Raw genomic sequence first — 19,971 nt, forward strand, 5'->3', positions numbered from 1 at the left:
AGAGAGAGAGAGAGAGAGAGAGAGAGAGAGAGAGAGAGAGAGAGAGAATGGGGTAGGAGCAGAGAGGGAGACACAGAATCCAAAGCAGGCTCCAGGCTTTGAGCTGTCTGCACACAGTCCAGTGCAGGGCTTGAACTACTGAACCATGAGATCATGATCAGAGCCAAAGTTGGACCCTTAACTGACTGAGTCACCCAGGCGCCCTGATATATTTTTATTTAGAGTAAATAAAATTTGGAATAAGGAGTAATACAAATCTTATTTGGATTAAATAAAATTTGGAATAAAAAAAGAGCAAATAGTGGGGAGGTCTCTTATCTTGTTTAATTGATCTAGATTTGGACAATTTTAGATTATATTGGATGAAAAGAGAAAGGGATAAAGAGATGAGGGTGTGGGTGGGAGGGATGGGAGGGTGGGTGATGGGGATTGAGGAGGGCACCTGTTGGGATGAGCACTGGGTGTTGTATGGAAACCAATCTGACAATAAATTTCATATTAAAAAAAAAGGAGGTGAGGGTGCGAACAGAGTACAGCTAAGCGATGAATTACAACAAAGAGAAGTAAAGCCAAGAAGTACCCAATAGATGGAAAGAAAAGGAAGATGGGAAGGTCTGGATGACTTGGTGAAGTCAGAGAGATGTTGTCAGCATTACTCAACGAGAGTACTTGATGGATACATAGTTCCTTGAGATGGAGATTGTGTGAGCAAGAGAGGGTGGAGTTGAAGATTTCAGGGCTGGGGGAGGACCAGCAACAATGGAAAGAATGCTGTTGGTATTTTGCTGATGTTAGGTGAAGGCACTTAAGGGCCAGGCAGTTAAGGAGTAGAAATGAAGATCTTAAATGAGTTAAATGACCATGAATGCTTTAATGATCATTATCCAATATGTATCACTGTAGTGTTGACAAAGAGTTTAGGAAACTCTTTCCTATTACTGGGATAATGATTATGCTGTTCACTTTGGGTACATACTTAGTCAAGTTTCAAGTTTGCTTTACACAGATGACATTTGTTATGTTCAAAATTGCAATTCTTGAAAACAAGTAGTGTTTCAGATAACTGAATCTTTCATTCAATGCAAACCATTCAGATGGAAAAGTTCCTAAAATGTGCTACAAATTGCTTTCTTAAAATAATGCACAGAACATATTTTATGGTTGACACTCATTGTTAAACATAACTGTCAATTATTGTCCTGGAGTGAAATAAAAGATGCTCAGCTTTCTCTCAGTCTCTTTCATTATAGGAGTTCCTCTATGACACACTGAAGTTCTATAATTTTAGAGAGCTGGCTTCATCTTGCTCCTTTTGATGGGTTGGTTGCTCCTTGGTTCCACAGAATTAGAAATTGTAAGATGCTGACCACTGGATAAAAGGTTACTATAATTCTACAAACTAAAGCTTATAAAAAGCTTTCCATTTCTTAAAATCTTGTCTTAGGACCAAATTATCTCATGCTACCACCAGTTTCTTGCTTGCAGACTGGAAAGGATTTGTTCAAAAAGAAACCCTATTTTGCTTTCAGAAAAAAAAATTTAAATGAAGACTATCCTACCTAATAAGGAATGCTTTTTAAAGCAAACCTCTATTTTTAACTTTAAAATTTTTGATTTTTCTTGAAATACATTTTGAAACGACATGTGGAATTTCAATGTAGTTGGCACAGCTCTGTTTCATTATTCCCATGTACATGCTACGAGATATTGAAGCTTGTGAATTTCTGTGCACTAACTTGTATTTCTTCAGATTTTCTGCTGCCTTTTTCCTTCCACCCCCAAAAGTTAGAGGGCCAGAATGGGGAAATCCAGTCACTTGCGATGACTGAGTTTAAAGAGCGCTGAAAATTCTGCCAATTGTATGGGAAACTGGCCATCTTTGAAAAAGTGCTCTCACGGCAAATTATTCAGATAGATTGTGCCAATGTCAAGTCTATTGTTGAATGTCAGAGAGAGGTGAACAAATGAGTGTGTTTCATTAGGTAAAGTTTCACATGAATGGGAGAGGTGGTGATTCCTCTGATCCTTTGGTTGGTAGGTATGAGTGGATGCCAACATGGACTCTCCACCCCTCCCACTTAACACCCACCCCACCCCACTCCTGCTTACTCCAAAGACAGAGAAAGAGATGAAATTAGTCATTTTAAAATCATCTTGAGAGATTTCTGCTTCCTGGCACTTCCTTCACATATGAGGACTCTAGTGATTTTTATTCCGTAATTACCAACCAACTGAATACCACAAGTGACACAGGTGACTGTCTCCAGCATGGCTGTGCCTGCAGAGGCTACAAAGCTTTCGAGGTAACACAGGCAGCTTCACAGTTGTCTGATTACCGGTGGGCCCAAGTGATGTGAAAGAGAAGCCCGTGGCTGAAGATCCTTAGCTTTGAAGGCAGGTTCAAAAAGAGTCACATGCCTCCGTTTTCTGAAAGCAGAGTTAGATGAACAGGTATTTGGCACTTTCAAGATTTCTTTGTGGGACTTAAAATTGTAACTTTCATTTGTGCCCAAGGCCTTCAGAATAAAGAGGACCACATGCTGGAAAGGTACAGCAAGGATGGTTTTTATCTGAACTAGTTTCTCTTTTATTTTGGAAACTAGAGGAAATTAGTAAAGCTTTCTAAATGATTTGCTGATGATAATTATTAAAAAAAAGAAACTTGTATTTTGTTTTGAGTTTGCTACTCTTGATTCTGGTAATGAAAGTCGTAAAAAAGCTAGTAAGGGATAGGGATAAATCAACTTGGTCATAGCCTCTATATGTATTAATTGGAGACTTTGAAGAAGAGGTGCCTTTATACATGAATTTTACATAATAATGAAAATTATTAGGATGTGCAAATAATCTTCCTAATGTGGTAAATTCATATTTTCTTAAAATACTAATATTCAAAGAAGTTTCTGTTTTTCGGTTTTGTTTTTTTGTTTTTACTTTTTAATACCTTTTTGTAATTTACATTCTTCCTTTTAACTAAATAGTAAGGAATATATGGTAATTGCAGGAATATATGGGGAAACTTGTAGATGTGTACATTCTTACCTCAATTCATCTATTTTGCAGTGTTTCTGTATAGAGAGTTAGAAATGGAAATGTAGCTTAACTGTACCTAGTTAGTGAGAGCACAAAAGATGAGTTAAAATAAAAGGAAGGTTGAAGAAAGTATGTAAGTGAAGAGAGAAGGCGGATGTAAGGTGGAAGTAAATAAACGATTTATATTATTTGATTTCAGAGAGGTGCCTTTATGTTAACGCTTTGTTTCTTGCCAGTGTGTTAGTCCATTAATTAATCCATTAAGTAGTTAATAGTTATTGAATATTTATTATGGTCCTGGAACTGTTCTTGACGTTGAGGATGCATTAATAAACAAGACAAACAGCTTAGAGGAGCTAGTAGTCGGATGCAGCCATGTTAGCATTAATAATAAATAAGTACAGAATACCTACTATGATCTGGGCACATTTCTTGGTACTTGAGGATATAATAATGAACACAGCAGATAAAAATCCCTGCCTTCATGGGGGAATGACAGATATAACGGACATATAAAAGAAGGAATAGTAAATGGGAGCATGTCTGATGTGTTCAGGAAGAGTAATAGATCCAGATATGGCTGGAACAGAGTGCATGAAGAAGGGAATAGCAGGTCGCGAAGTCAGAGAATAATTGGAGCCAGATCATTTAGGCCCTTGTAAAACATTGTAAAGACTTAGGCTTTGACTCTGAATGAGATGAGAAACCTTGATAGGGTTTTGAGCAGAGAGAACCTAATAATGTTTTAAAAGGATCACTCTGGCTGGAGTGTAGAGAGACCAAGATTTTGATTAAGGAATGGTAACTAAGAGGCCAGTTGGGAAACTATTGCCCTCAGCCAAATAAGATATTGTGGTTGGTTATATCAGCAGGGGAGATGGTGAGAAGTGGTCAAAACCTTGATTTAGGATCCTTTAAAGATTTAGTCATGAAGATTTGAGAATCTTTATTTGTGAATCACTATTATGAACATCTGGTAGTCACTTGGTTGGAATCAGGTGAATATGTGGTATGCATGAGAAAAATCACAGATGACTTGAGGATTTTGGCCTGAGTAAAGGGGACTTGACTATTTTCAATTACTGAGATTTGGAGAAGAGAAAAGCAGGTTTGAGGATAAAGAATAGACCAGTTTGGAACATGAGTTTGAAATTCCTATTAAATATCCAAGTAGAAATATTTAACAGAAGTGTGGGCTGGAAATCTAAATGTGAGAGTCATCAGCAAGAAAGTGAGCATAGACAAAAATGGAAAGAGAGAGAGGAAATGTGACTATGGATATAAGAACTAAACCCTGAAGCACAAATAAATGTAATAAATTGTCCTATGGTGCAAATATATGCAGAGTGGAGATCCTCAAGGGCCTGACCCAGGCAAAGCGTTTTAGATTTTATTGCAAATATTATGGCAAAGTCTTGGGGCATTTTGAAGAGGGGAGCTACATGATCATAAGGCCTAAAATGGACAAGTTGTGATTAAGAACTTAATATTAAGAGGGGCACTTGGGTGGCTCAGTCAGTTGAGCATCTGACTCTTGATTTCAGCTCAGGTCATGATCCCAGGGTTGTGGGATTGAACCCCGTGTCAGGTTCCATCCACACTAAGCATGGAACCTGCTTAATTTTCTCTCTCTCTCCCCCCCCCCCCCCCCGCCACCGTCTCTCCCCCTCTCCCTCTCTTCCCCCTTTCTAGAAAATAAAGGGAAAAAAAACCTAGCAGAAACCTCAGAAAGTGTTGCACATATTACTTATATCCTTTACATTGTGATTTAAATTTAGTTCCTATGTATCTATTGTCAGTAGGATTGGGGAAAAAATAGTTTTGGTCTCAATGTAAGTTGAAAAGAAGTTATTTTTCATTCTCTTCATTAAGTAAACCAAAGTCCTTAATTTCTTTTCTCAAGTACCAATTTCTGTGAGCTAAATTTACATAGAATTCTTTATCATTTGTTGTAAAGGTAATTCCACTAAACTCTTAGGTTCTATATACTTTTTTTGGTATAGTTTATGACCTTCGAACCCTGCTAAATATTTGCCTGTGATGCAACATGTATTTGCTTTGTTATTGTTTTATATATTTAAATTTTTTTTAATGTTTATTTCTGAGACACAAAGAGACAGAGCACAAGAGGGGGAGGGGCAGAGAGAGAGAGGGAGACACAGAATTCCAAGCAGGCTCCAGGCTCTGAGCTGTCAGCACAGAGCCGGATGCGGGGCTCGAACTCACAAACTGTGAGATCATGACCTGAGCCGAAGTCAACTGACTCAACCGACTGGGCCACCCAGGCACCCCTGTCTTATATATTTTAAAAGGACCTCCCAGACATCCTGTTCCTAGTCACTATAAAAAAAGGAGGCAGATAGTCATTTCCTGACCATTGGAAGGCATGGATTCTGGGATCCTGTAGGAGGCCAGATGTCTGATATAAACCTTATCAGCTTTTAAGCAGAATTAAATAATGCCCCCAAGTTTAAAAATGTGGGCATCCATTTTCAAAATTTCTATTAACAACTCAACCTGAAAACAATTCCAATCAACTTACATAAAATGGTTAAAATTATTCTCTGGTGATAGTTGAATAAATTCTATTTATTTTTCCCAGAGACATCAGGTTTGAGCTAAAACTGGAAATTCATTTGTGTAATATTATATTCAGTCCCACTCCTAAAATATGCACATGCAAACTCTGGTTATTTTTTTCCAAAATTAGTTCAACAAACTTGGCACATAGTAGGTATTTGACAAAAAGTTTATGAAATACAAAAGTAGATGTCTGTTGTCCCAGAACCGCTTTAAAATTTGGAAGTGTGTACATTTTTTTTAAGTAAAAAAGAAAAGTGAGTGGAAAAAAAAAAGAAAACAAAACACTGAAAGTCCTTTATAGCTCAGATATTTAAACCAGTTAAGCTATTAATATGTGTTCTGTTTCCTTGATGTTACTTGACATGATTGAGTTATTTCCACTTAGAATTAACTCCTTGCATTGTTAAACTCAACTCTTCATTACTTTACCAAATCTCTGTGACTTCTCCTTCCACTTACTATATTATCATTTTTCTGCATTTTTCTCCAGAATAGATTTAGTTTGACCAATATTACAGATTTTATTAAAGGAATATATAACAGTATTAAGGCATTATATAATGGGTTCATTTTTATACGCGCGTGCGTGTGTGTGTGTGTGTGTGTGTGTGTGTGTGTGTGTGTGTGTGTGAGAGACACAAATATCCTGGAGCTGAGGATAAGCTGAATTGGGGAAATTGATTTAAATGTTAAAGATACTTTCTTTTCAAGGTGTTGATACTTTCAAGAAAGCTTTAAATATTTATCATGTAAGGGTATATCATTAAATAGATGCTTCTTGGAGTGATGACCTGGTTTAGGAGCAAGCCCATAGACAGTAATAAATAATACATGTAACATTCATATTTTACAAAGCATTTTACAGACATGTTAAATATATTGGGTTTGCTATAAATATTGTTTACCCATAATTTTGTACTTGTGAAACCAAAGTAACACAAGTAAGGATCACCCCTCTCAAATCCTTTTACGAAAAAGGTGGAATATGGATAAATTTAGTAAATTAAAACTACTTATGACATGTGAAGCCATGTTTTTTAGTGGTAGGTGGCCTTTAAACATCCTCACTTGAATCTAATGGTAAGTGATCACTTGATCTTTTAAAACCCACATCCTTAAGCTCAAATGCTTGAGAGTTACCATATAATATTTGACTCAGTATTTTATATCTAATCAGATAGGGTAAATGTTGCAGTATATTAAAAAATACCTGCTTTGACAAGCATATCAGAAAGATCGTATCATTCCAAATCAAGTACCGGAACTAGCAGTGATAGGGCATGTTAAGAACTTTTAGTTCTCCAAGTTATTACTTGTAAACTTAAGTGTCAGGAATAATATTTATCTTGTTTGTATTCCTTCCCCCCCCCCCCCATGCTTTTTACAACTTGTATTTCTATCTTTTATGTTACTTTGTCCAATGAGTTTCTGGGTTGACTTATAATATTTTTATGCTATGTACCAGAAGAAGAGAAAGGAAGGAGTGTTTTCAAATCATATACTCAAGGTGAAAATCAAAGTTCTCTTTATAAAATTTTGCCTTAATTAATTTGTAACTTTTTCATGACTATCAATAACTGGAACCTTTAAACAGCATTTTATCTAAATGTGTATTTCAAAGCAAAAGTTTTTTTTTCTGAAGAAAAAGCAGTTTAAATAAGAGCTTAACTGGTTTTTATAAAATCAACTTTAATATCTAAGGTGTAATTAAGTAGAGGAAAACAGAATAACAATAATAAAGTACTTTTTAGGGAACTGTGTTTCTGTGGAAAGTGTTTATAATATTTATTAACATACAGAATTAGTCTTAACCTGCTAGAAAGAAGAGAAAATGCAACACCTTTCAAAGATGCAAATTGACAATTAACAAAACAATAGAATTCTAGGCCTTCCTTTGCCAGAGGTGCAAATTGATAATCAGGCTCTGTTGAAAAGCTGGTTGTTTCTATTTAAAAGTTATCTTGAGATGAAGGCTCCCCAAGGAAGAAGAAAATAAGAATATGGTCATTTTTGTTAAGAACATCTCTTCTATGGTGATATCATCATTTTACTGTCTCTGCAGTTTATATTTGAAAAATCATAGCCAGAAAGGAGGAGAATGTGTGAATTTGGTTTCTCTATGTATTTAACAGCACTGCTTTTCACATTGATTGGCAATTCTTTGCACTGTTGTGACCTTTGCTTTTAAGTTATTAAATGGTATGGGACCTGGATACCTGAAGAATCTAATAATGCTTAACTGTCTCTGGAGGACTGTATTGTGCTGGGTACGTGTTTATGAATTTCTGCCATGGTGGTGTCTCTGTACATTTAACACTCACTTTTCCATAGTAGACATTTCAGTTTTTCTGATTTTCTGTTCCATTTGATTTGATTTATCTGTCTTTTTGTGGGGGAAGGGGTGTAGTTGTTGGCCTAATCATTGAGTTATGTTTAGTTTTCCATTAAAAGTCTCTGCCTGTATTGAGAGGTACAGTTGATCCTTGAACAACATGGGTTTGCACTGTGTGGGTCAACTTATATGCAGATTTTTTACAGTACAGTAGTCTATATGTATTTTTTCTTCCTCATGATTTTCTTCCTTTAGTTTTTAAATTAAAAAAAAATTAATTTTTTTAGAGAGAGAGAGCATGAGGTGAGGAGAGAATCTTAAGGAGGCTCCAGGTTCAGTGTAGTGTCGGATGCAGGGCTCCATCCCACGACCCTGGGATCATGACCTGAGCCAAAACCAGAATCAGATCTCCAACTTACTGAGCCATCTAGGCTCCCATTTCTGATTTTCTTTCTTTTTTTTCCAGTTTTTTAAATGTTTATTTATTTTTGAGAGAGAGAGAGAGAGAGAGAGAGAGAGAGAGAGAGAGAGAATGTGACCGGGGGAGGGGCAGAGAGAAAGGGAGACACAGAATTCAAAGCAAGCTCCAGGCTCTGAGCTATCAGTACAGAGCCCGAGGCGAGGCTCCAACTGACGTCTTAAGCTAAACTGACTGAGCCACCCAGGCGCCCCCGTCCTTATGATTTTTGTAATAATATTTTCTTTTCCCTAGCTTACTTTATTGTAAGAACACAACGTATAATATAACATACAAAATACATGTTAATTGACGGTTTATGCTCTTCATAATGCTTCCAGTCAGCAGTAGGCTATCAATAGTTAAGTTTTGGGGGAGTCACAAGATGTATGTAGAATTTTGACTGCAGGGGGTTGAGAGTCCCACTAACCCTGGCATTGTTCAAGGGCAAACTATAGTTGTATGTTCTTTGTTTTTGTTTGCTTGTTTATTTGTAAAAATTGTTAACGTTTATTTTATTTTTGGGAGAGAGAGAGAACACGAGCAGGGGAGGGGCAGAAAGAGAGAGAGACAGAGTCTGAAGCAGGGTCCAGGCCCTGAGCTGTCAGCACAGAGCCCAATGCAGGGTTCAGACTCATGAAGTATGAGACCATGACCTGAGCCAAAGTCAGACACATAACAGACTGAGCCACCCAGGTCCCCTGCTTGTTTGTTTTTGATTTATTTCAGTAGGAGTCCTACAGTCAGTCTAATTTTATTGAGTGTACTGAGTACCAAGTACTGTACTAGATGTTGTAAATCCAAAGATGTTAGAGAATGGGTCTAGTAGTACTCTGAGCTCAGAAGAGTGTAGGATTTGAAGAACTCCTCCCTTCCTTCTCTCCCTTGGTTCCTCCCTTCTTTCAGCAAGCATTTATTAAACATCTAGCTATACACTGGTAAACAAGAAAGACACTGTCCTTGCCAGATCCCACTTCCTCCACTCGGCCCATTTATTACTGAACATTTACAGAGACAGGCTCTGTGTATACAAGCATACAACTATATAAATGAGAAAAGCCTAGTCTGTGTCTTCAAGGAATGTGATTTTTTTTTTTTTAGCTATATCCTTGAATCTTTCTAAGTTTCAGTATTCTCACTAGTAAATAGGAAAAATAATACCTCTTTCAGAGGACCCTGGTGGTGATGATGGTAGAGATGATGTGAGTTAAAGTTCTTATATAGTTTGTATTTGAGAAGTTCATTGAATTCTCTTATTCTAGGAAACTTGTATACCATGAATACCATAATTTTTAGAAAAGAGGGTAGCTTACATCAAGGAAGAGGTTAGTTTTATCATATAGTAGATACTTTATTAACATGCATAGTTTTGACTTTTTCCACTAGGCTCTGTCTGGAGCTCTGTGATGTAGTAATATGTGATTTTACTGAGGCAAACCTGTGAAATGTGCAGCGAGGGTGTTAGAGGCAGTAACTAGTGTGGTAGTGTTGTAACATGGAGGTAATGGATCTGGGTTTTGGAGTTGAAAAGACCTGGTTTGAGTCTTTCATCATATCCTTGGACATTGTCTTCAAATTACTACAGCTTCTTCATCTGAAATGGGGATGGGGAAACTTCTCTTAAAGAATTGGTTGTGAGAATTGATATTACCTAGAGATGATATAAAAATAATTTATAAAGTGTTTGGTACATGTCAGCACTCAGTCAATGAAATCTATTAGTATTGTCAACTTAATTACCATCTAGAAAGGAATCTTCAAAAAAAATTTTTAATGTTTATTTTTGAGAGAGAGAGTGAGAGAGAAACTGAGTGTGAGTGGGGGAAGGGCAGAGAGAGAGGGAGACACAGAACCTGAAGCAGATTCCAGGCTCTGAGCTGTCAGCACAGAGCCCAACGCAGGGCTCTAACTAATGAACTCCCAGATATGACCTGAGCCGAAGTCAGACCCTTAATGGACTGAGCCCCCCCAGGTGCCCCTTAGAGAGGAATCTTAAGTAACTACTTAGGTGGGATTTACATTCCAAAAAGCTAGGCTTTCTTACTCTTCCCTTGCTTTTGTGAAGTGTGGCCATCAAGTGAGAAATCAAACTTCAGTGAAATCTAGAGAGGCTGTGAACTTGTGGTGTGAAATTAGACAATAGCAGATTGTCAATAGATTTGTGATGTGTGAACAATAAGCCCTCAAAAAATCTATATTTGCAAATTTGGAAATTGTTGAAGAAGTCAAAGGACATCTTCCACAAGATTATCAAAGGTCCACTGTATGTATGCCAAATTAGGTTAGGAACAAAGAAGACATGAAATTCAGATTGGTGATTTGGGAAGAGGTAATATTAAAGTTGTTCCTTAGCTCTTTATTGATTTACTCATGTGTTTATTTATATATGTATTCATTCATCCATTTATTTTAGTTACTGTGGATTTTCAGAAAGTTACACATGCTTATATGAATATGTAGCTCCACTGTCACACTTCAAAATTACTTCAAGTAAGTTGTTTTGAAAATTTTCTTCTCATGGGTAAATATATAGCTATAGTTATGTTTGTCTTAAGTTTCCTTTGTAAATATATACAGTAGTTAATAAACATAAGTTTCAGTAAATGTTGAATGACATCCAAAACTTTTACATGCAACCCTGTAAGCGGCCACCCTATGGTTTTTATTACTATAAGAGGAGTTCTTGTCAACCAAGAGCTCCCCAACATGGCAGTTCCCCCCGGGAGTAGTCTTATGACAGTGGAATCCATTAAAAAGCTGAACGCCATTTTGTCCATTGCTCTCACCTTTAATTGGTCCTGAAATCTTTGGTAGGTGAACATTGCTCTTTGGCAGGAGATGGAGGGTGTAATATAATATGGTTGAAGTATGAAGATGCCCAGCATCTCCAGTTGTATTCTCTTCTTCCCTTCTCTTGCCCTCTTGTTTGGGAATTGGCCTGAGAATTGAGCACCTTTTTGACCTTGGTTCACATTAAGGGGTAGAAGTAGAAAGATAGCCACCATCTCAGCCCATCTTCCTACCTGGGATCTGTCTTCAAAGGACATTTTTCCTCCTTTCTCTCCACTCTCTGGGTTTCAGCTATCCTGAATGTGAGCAGATAATACCCCACTCTCTAAATTTCCAAAGTTTTTATAGTATTACCCCTCCAAGCACTCTTTAGCTTTCTTCCTGCTCGTTGTGGGTTCTCTTCATGGGTGCCATTTATGTACAACAAACATTCGTCTTCTCTATAAGAAGAACCAGAAGAATGATCATGCACTTCGTTATGGTTATAAGGCAGTCTAAAAACTTTTCCTTTTGTGATGCTGGCTAGGGCTCTCTGTGCTCTGCTTATGGGGTATGATCTTGTTCTACAAATCACAGTCTTTGCATGATCCCAGGCCACAGCTTCTGTGGAAGAATCATAGGTTAAGGGACATTGCCCCCTTGTTTTTTTGGGGTCACTCTGCTACTGGCATTGTAAAAACACTTTTACAACAAGCTTTGAACTGCTTTGCCAAACCCCCATCTTCTTATCTTCAGGATCTGAGCTGGTGGTGCAGGCATCACCCAATCTGTGCCTGGTTCCCCTGGCTCCTCAGAGGTGAGCACCAAATGCCAACTTTCCCCACCCACCCTATCTCCTGCCAGCCCTGAATTTCAGCTTCCTGAGAATTTTTGCTGGGTGTGAGGCTCAGTCTGGCAATGCCTTAAGCAGAGCATGGTACTCAGTTTACACCTGCCAAGACCTGTTCTAAACAGGTCAGATCTACACTTTCTGATTTTAAAGTTTCCTGAGCAGAACACATCCCTTTATAAGCAGACTTGTGTTTGTTTTTATTTTGTTTTGTTTTTTAAAAAAATTTGGAGTTTGAGGTGGAGATCTTACAAATATCTTTCCTTGCCTCTCCCTCTCCTGGGTATTCTCCTAGCAATAACATAAAGATTAATCTCTTCAGCCAAATCTAAGAAGGCTGCCTCACCCTCCCTGCCTTCTACCAGTCACCTCTTACCTGCGTAAGGAATTCAAAGCAGAATTCATTTTCATCACAAGCCACTGATATTTCAGAAATGATATAATGACGCCCCTCCCCAGTCTCCATCTCTGTATACCAAGTGTCCAACCGAATCACAGTCACTGTCACAAAGTATATTGGGTTTAGTTATAAGAACTGACATCTCTCTTTGTTATAGTTTTACATGTTGAAAGATTTTTACCAATCCTTGAAGAGATCTCTGTGTATACCATGGATAAACATTAGAACACAGTCTCATGTGTTTGACAATGTCATTTCCTGTATTTTCTATTATTTAACAGAATTATTGCCATCATTATAATAGCATAATTCATCATAATAATATCATTTTTAAAAAAAATGTTTGTTTATTCTTGAGAGAGAAAGGTAGAAAGCAAGGAGGGGAGGGCCAGAGAGAGAGGCTCCATGCTGTCAGCATGAAGCCTGATGCAGAACTGAAACTCACAAATCATGAGATCCTGACCTGAGCAGAAACCAAGGGTCGGACGCTTAACTGAGCCACCCAGGTGCCCTGATAACATAATTTTTGACTCTCAGGCCACCATTCTAACAAACTGGCAGAAAAATCTAATATCAGTTGTCTTTGGGTCTTCTGAACTCATCCCTTTGGTTTGATTGTCAAAATTCTTCCAGGATCTTCTTTAAGACCAGGCATTGATTGGAGTGGAAGATGCCTCCAGTTTAGTTATCTCTAGGTTGTGGTAGGTAGGCTTCCTGAGGACCTGACATAAGCCAGGAATTTGGGGAATAGAAGGTTAAAGGAAGATCAACACTGGCTGAAAGGTGAGGGTGAGGGATAATGGGTTAATACTACCCATCCTCTGTCTTGGGGCACTGAATTAATGCTGCTGGAACAGAGAGGGAATAGGAGAGGAGAGTAGGTTTGAGATGACCAGTAAATTGGGACACATGCTGTGTTTGCTGTGCTTGCTAATCAACTGAATGGACCTATTGGAAATATGGGTCAGGAGAGGGATTGAGATTTTAAAGAGAGAGACAAAGAGAAAGACAGACAGAGAGATGCACACCAAGTAAGAAAGGGCATGCAACTCTTAATCTCAGGGTTGTGAGTTTGAGCCCAGGTAGGGGGTAGAGTTTACTTAAAAAAAAAAAAAAAAAAGCAAGTGGAGAACATGGCCAAAGAGAGAAGTCTGCACATAGCAGTGCCTTGGAATGTGCTCACCTTTCTATTGCAGTAGCCACACCCCTCTTTCAGACAACATGGCTGCCAAACTGTGAGATGGTGGCCACCTTCCTCTGGCAGTCTAGCACTGTGTTTGTACTATGGCAGCTCTGCAGAGATTCTGAGTTTACTCAGAAATCCTCTGTGGCTTCTCTTTAACTTAGTTCAGCCTCTTTGGTTTGGAGCTCATGATCTTCTCTGCTCTAACGCAATCTTCCACTGCAGGTTCATTTTCTAGTCTTCTTCCAGCAGATGTCTTTAGCCTAAAACCAAGACTATTTCAATTTCCATAAGACTTTCTACTTCCCATGTCCATGCTTGTCTTCTGTGTCCATGTCATCCCTTTCACATGGAATTCTCTTTACTCCAGAATCTACCTGCCAAAACCTTTTTCCTTTACTCTTCCCTATGTGATATTTTTTCTTCTTGGAACTCCTGTACTCTCAGTCATGACTTTTAATTTTTTTTTTTCAACGTTTATTTATTTTTGGGACAGAGAGAGACAGAGCATGAACGGGGGAGGGGCAGAGAGAGAGGGAGACACAGAATCGGAAACAGGCTCCAGGCTCTGAGCCATCAGTCCAGAGCCTGACGCGGGGCTCGAACTCCCGGACCGCGAGATCGTGACCTGGCTGAAGTCGGACGCTCAACCGACTGCGCCACCCAGGCGCCCCTCAGTCATGACTTTTAAAGGCATATATTAAATTGTGACTTCTTTTTGTCTGCTTTATGCCACAGATTCATAGCATCTCTGTATACTAGGATGGGAAAGAAGTTTAGAGCTTCATTAGTTCAATAATCTCAACGTTATGCTTTAGCGGAACATATAATTGAATGATTGCTATCTTTCCCCAATTTTCAGAAAAGATAGATACTCCACAGAACTATCTGAGGTTAAATTTACCTATTGCGGTAGGCATCCTTTAAGATGCCTCTCCCATGATCCCCTCTTCGTGGCATTCACGCCTTTGTGTTATCCCCTCCTTGTGAATAAGGTGTCCCTCATTTACTTACATGGGATGTTACTGAGTGGTGGTGGAGGCACAGCCATTTAATACAAATGTGCTATGTCTCAAACTTCCTTAAACTATAGGAAATATGTCTGGAATCCCTATGTTACAGCACTTAAAACTCAGTGAAGCTTCTTCATACTTATGCATACCTATAGTTGACAACATTTCAAGGAAAGCTGGCCTTCATTTCTTTTTTAGAAACCATTCTAGGGTATAAATGGAGTCCCCATTCCCAGGGATTAGGAAGATGCTTTGTTCATATCAGGGACAGAAGATGTTTTACTTCCCATTCTTCGGTGGGCAAATAGATATGTGCTTTTGGACTTTTGATGGATAGCATGTCTAATTTCTTATTTCCCCCCCTATACCATATAGTATTAATATGCTATAGTATTATTATTTATTAACTTTGGATAAGATAAATCAGTCTTTTCAAGGAATATCTGAATTCTATTGAATGTGTATAGATTTCACATTGTTTATATTAAAAAACTATATGTGGCTACAGAATTTTCCTGGAAATTATACTTCATCCCTCTCATCTTTAGTGTCAGTGTGTGTGTATGTATGTTTGCTTTAATGGTGCCCTTTCTATAATAATACTAGCCATAAAAACGGGTTCTGTTTTTAAATTTTTAAATATTTTATTTTAGAGTATGAGTGGGGGGAGGAGGAGAAGGAGAGAGAGAGAGAATCTTAAACAGGATCAAGGCACAGCATGGAGCCAGACATGGGGCTCCATCCCACCATCATGGGATCATGAACTGAGCCAAAATCAAGAGTCAGTTGCTCAACCGACTGAGTCACCCAGATGCCCCAAAATGGCCTCTTTTGCAAGCCTTGTCTTCTCTTACATATGCTCTTTCGTTTGGCTCCTCTTAGTGAATTCATAGTGAATCTTGGTGTGCTTCTAGATTTGGTGCAATTTTTTGATTGCGTTGTTTTTGGAAAATTAGGTTTTTGTTGTTGTTACTGTTGTTGTTTTCCCCCATAACTAATGTGAAGTCAGCAATTTCATTTTCCCCACTCTGAGTGCTGTTGTCATCAGCTGTCCCTCTATAATGGCTTTTGATATGTCCCATTGTGACACATTGGACCCTGTCCCTAGTTAATCACTCATTTTAGGAGACTGATTCTGGGCAACAATGATTATATTCTCTCTTCACTTTCAGTGTTAAAATCCTTGGCAGTTCATTTTTCTCTACCATTTTTTTTGTGGGCTGTAGCTTAAACACCCAGCCACACTGAAGCCCCTAGCAGAGTCTACAATGCCTTTTTTTTTTTTTCTGCTTGCCCTGTAGGATTTCTCTTAACTCCACCAACTTGTAATGCTTAGAAACTTGTAATGCTTAGAAAAATTTTCCAAGTCCCATGTGACCTAACCCTATTTTTCTGTTTTAGAACCTACTTTTCCCATGTTTTATAAGCAAAAGAGGTAACACCTTGGAGTTCTTTGCAAACATTTTCTAGGTTCTTACAAAGTATCTTAGTACAAATTATAGTGAAACATACATTTATAAAACTGTTTTCCAGAAGTCTTTGCAGATATATCCAGCAGTCCAGGAGATCAAGATATTTATGAATAAATCTAAAATGATGCTGAATTCACACAAGCACACGTTATTATTTCATCATATCTTTTTTTTAAACAAACCTTAAGGAGATACATATGTAGGAGTGTGTGTGAGTGCATGTGTGTGTATGTGTGTGTGAGGTGAGATGAGAGAGAGGGAGGGAGGGAGGGAGAGAGAGAGAGAGAGAGAGAGAGGGGAGAGAATAGGACTGCATACATACAATATAGAAACACCTTCAGATTATTTTGTGACATCGCTGAATTCTCTTGCATCTGACTGGAACCATGCCAAAAAGATGAGAACTTACACCAGTTTGATTTTATTTTTTGGCTGAAATAATAAAGAGAAACAAAAATTATATTATGGTGAAGTTTTTATTAAGATTTTGAGGGGCACCTGGGTGGCTTAGTCAATTATGTCTGACTCTTGGTCTCTGCTCAGGTCCTGACCTCATGGTTCAAGAGATCGAGCCCCATTTCGGGCTCTGTGCTGACAGCACGAAGCTGCTTTCGACTCTCTCTCCTGCCCCTCCCTCTCTTGCATGCATGCTCTCTCTCTCAAAACAAATAAATAGATAAATAAAACTTAAAAGTTTGTATAAAGACATTATGAATGTATATTTACATATGTGAATATGAATAATTGTATGTATATAAAAATTACCCTTGTTTCATGATTCATCAGAATTGACCTAGTTGATATATATTGCCCTAAGAACAGCACTGAGGGAAAACGCTTTCGATGTGTTAAAGTCAACTTTGATCACAGTGATTTTATCACTGATACCTGCATGGCTTATTGACTTCCTGTACCCAGAGACAAGAAAATGCATCTTTCTCCGTTTTTTATCCAGGATTGCACAAGTGTACATGGGCTCACTCACACTGGTTTAAAAAATAACCAAAAAAGAATAACTTCAGAAGTAAATGTATTTTAGTCAGAACCATACATTGTTAGAAGCTGTAATAGGGACTAAAGAATTTGGAATATTTTTCTTACTTTGCTTTATGACAGTATTTCATAAAGTAGCTAATTGTTCTAGCATTGCTGGGAACTTTCTACAAAGTTATGTTTTGACCTCTGCTGTTCCACTAAATTGGGGAGATGTTGAAAGTGAATAATTCATGGTTTATCATAAGATGTATTTATGATTATGTATGTCATAAGATATATTCATCATTATCATGAGATATATCCATGGTTATCATAAAATATATCTACTGAGATTGATGCTTTCTGTGAATAATGCAGACATTTAAGGCATTTTGGACAACTGCGTAAGACAGCTGTCATGGCATTTCAGTACAAAGTGGAATAGGTCTCAGAGAATTAAATTGCCTCTTGAAGAGGAATACTTTTTTCAATAACTAATATTGGCATTAGACTGTCAGTATCAACAGTGACTTTATACATTCATTTGGGGGCAAATTAGGAAGCAGAGATCACAGGTTTCTTGTATCTGGGTCTTCCACATGGCAGAGGGTGATGGCAGCTGCTGGCCTCTGGCAGGGAGCCCTGGGGCAACCCTAAAGTAGTGTTAGGAGTCTGCAAACCCTGGAGTTTCGTTACTCCCAAAATTTTGTGGAGGGGGAACATTTTCCACATAAAACTATAGAAGGATAATTTGAAAGGTTGAGGTCAGCATTGTATATAAACAGATTAAATTTCAATTAATACATACATGTATAAAATATGCACAGAGACAACATGGTATAGCAAAAAGAAATATAAAAATGAATAATTCTTGATCCCCCGCCTCCCCCAGCATTACAGTCCTAATGCTGGATTCACATACTTGTGATGTGTAGACTATCAGTTACCTAGGAATTGGGGGCTATACGAATAGGCAATATACTGTTTTTAAGACACAAAATCTGAAAGTTGAAGAAAGATTATAGTTTTGGAAGAACTATTACTGGATGGCTTCCTGAAAGAAAAATTTTGTGAGGGAAGATTAACATAAGGAATAAAAAGTCTCTTGGTTCACAGACTGAAATCCATTATGCTATAGGATCTTTACCACAATTTCAATGGTCTGTTTTCCTGTTCAGTGGATATGTTGCTTAGAGAATATTGGTCTTGTTGCAAGGATAATGTCCTATTTGAGTCCAAAATAGCTCACACATCTCTCTTGTGTTTAGTAATAAATTGCCACTAACCATCAGGTAAAAGTTCACTTTACAAGATTCCAGATGGTGCATTTAACACCATTTTTAAGGCTTCCTGCAACTAGCTAACGTGTATAGTTAATGCAGACATATCTGAATTCCAGTATACTTTAATTCTTAATGTAGGGCCTCCCTCCCCCCAACCCATCCTTCCTCAGGTTTTTCCCTTTCTGGCATGTTTTTCTATTTTCTGAACCCAGAAGTTACCACTGGCAGAATTTCAGTCTCAGGATTCTGTCAACCTTTACAGATATATTATTGTGGCTTTTGAAAATGTTACTTTAGAATGAGTTTTAAATTGTTGATGACAGCAGTGTTTTACTTGGTTTTCGGGTATGCCCTAAATTCCAGCATTGTTTCTTTCTCACTCAAGTTCATAAGGAAAAGTGTGTACTTCTGTGTGTTTTTCAGGAAAATGCCTTTAGAATTTTATTTGCCTTTGAGATTGTCTTGGAAAAATGAAGGGTTATTATGCACTCTTTCATCTTAGCAAACTGAATATTGCATAGAAAGTAGGATAAACGGTCGTAAAATCAAGGGTAGGCAGAGGTGATAAGCATCGAATCAGAAGAGATAAATTTTTCCTTTCTTGATGAGAACTTTGGAAGCACTCAGTTAATATAGTAAGAAGCAATGACATTCACTAGGGATAAATTCATTTTCTTTTTCTGAAATTAATTTATTAAATGAATCATGTCCATGAGTCAATTGAAAAGGCATATCAAGAAAATCACAAGTGCTACCACATAAACTCTCTAGTGTTTGTTTATTTTGAATTTATATAGCATCTTTTCTCTGGATATTTGAAGATGCTGTGCAGAAAATTTTAAATCTTTTAAACAATAGGCAGTAAGTTGTAAAATATGAACCCCTGATAGATTATGATCTCTAAGGCTCTTTAATGTACCCAGGTATAAACACTTGGCAGTTACAAAAGGAAAAATACTTAAAATATGACATTCTCACCTGACTAGATACCAAGAATAAGAGATACTTTGTATAAATCTTATTCTTTCAGACTTAGGTCTATTTTTTGTAGTTATTTTGACATTTGAAGTTAGGGATTTAACCTCAGATATGAAGCATTTTGTAAATTGCTAAATTCCCTTTTACATTGGAGAGAAATTGAGAGTCAGAGGTACCTAGGGCAATCATTGAAATGTGATTTAGTCTAGTATCAGTGCTAGGAGACTATTAAAGATGGTACAAGAGGGGTGTCTGGGTGGCACAGTCTGTCAAGTGTCTGACTTTGCCTCTTGGCATGATTTCACAGTTTGTGAGTTTGAGTTCCACATGGGGCTCTCAGGATGGAGCCCACTTTATTTATTTATTTATTTTTTTAATGTTTATTTATTTTTGAGAGAGAGCGAGTGAGAGTGTGAGCAGGGGAGGAGCAGAGAGAGGGAGACACAGAATCAGAAGCAGGCTCCAGGTTCTGAGCTGTCAACACAGAGCCCGACAAGGGGCTTGAACCCACGGACTGTGATATCGTGACCTGAGTTGAAGTCGGACGCTTAACCTACTGAGTCACCCAGGCGTCCCAGTATGGAACCCACTTTAGATCCTATGCCTCCCTCTCTCTTTGCCCCTCCCCGCTTTCTCTCTCCCT

At 37.9% G+C, this 19,971-nt stretch overlaps 1 protein-coding gene across 7 annotated transcripts in view; it reads left to right on the forward strand.

Annotated features, from left to right (window-relative positions):
- The window catches only part of SOX5 (SRY-box transcription factor 5), a 1,021,040-nt gene that overhangs the window by 241,787 nt on the left and 759,282 nt on the right, over nucleotides 1-19,971 (forward strand). The gene's annotated exons all lie outside the window — the stretch shown is intronic.

Source organism: Herpailurus yagouaroundi, unplaced genomic scaffold (genome assembly GCF_014898765.1).
Source record: "Herpailurus yagouaroundi ecotype Mexico unplaced genomic scaffold, PumYag 166, whole genome shotgun sequence".
Lineage (NCBI taxonomy): Eukaryota > Metazoa > Chordata > Mammalia > Carnivora > Felidae > Herpailurus > Herpailurus yagouaroundi.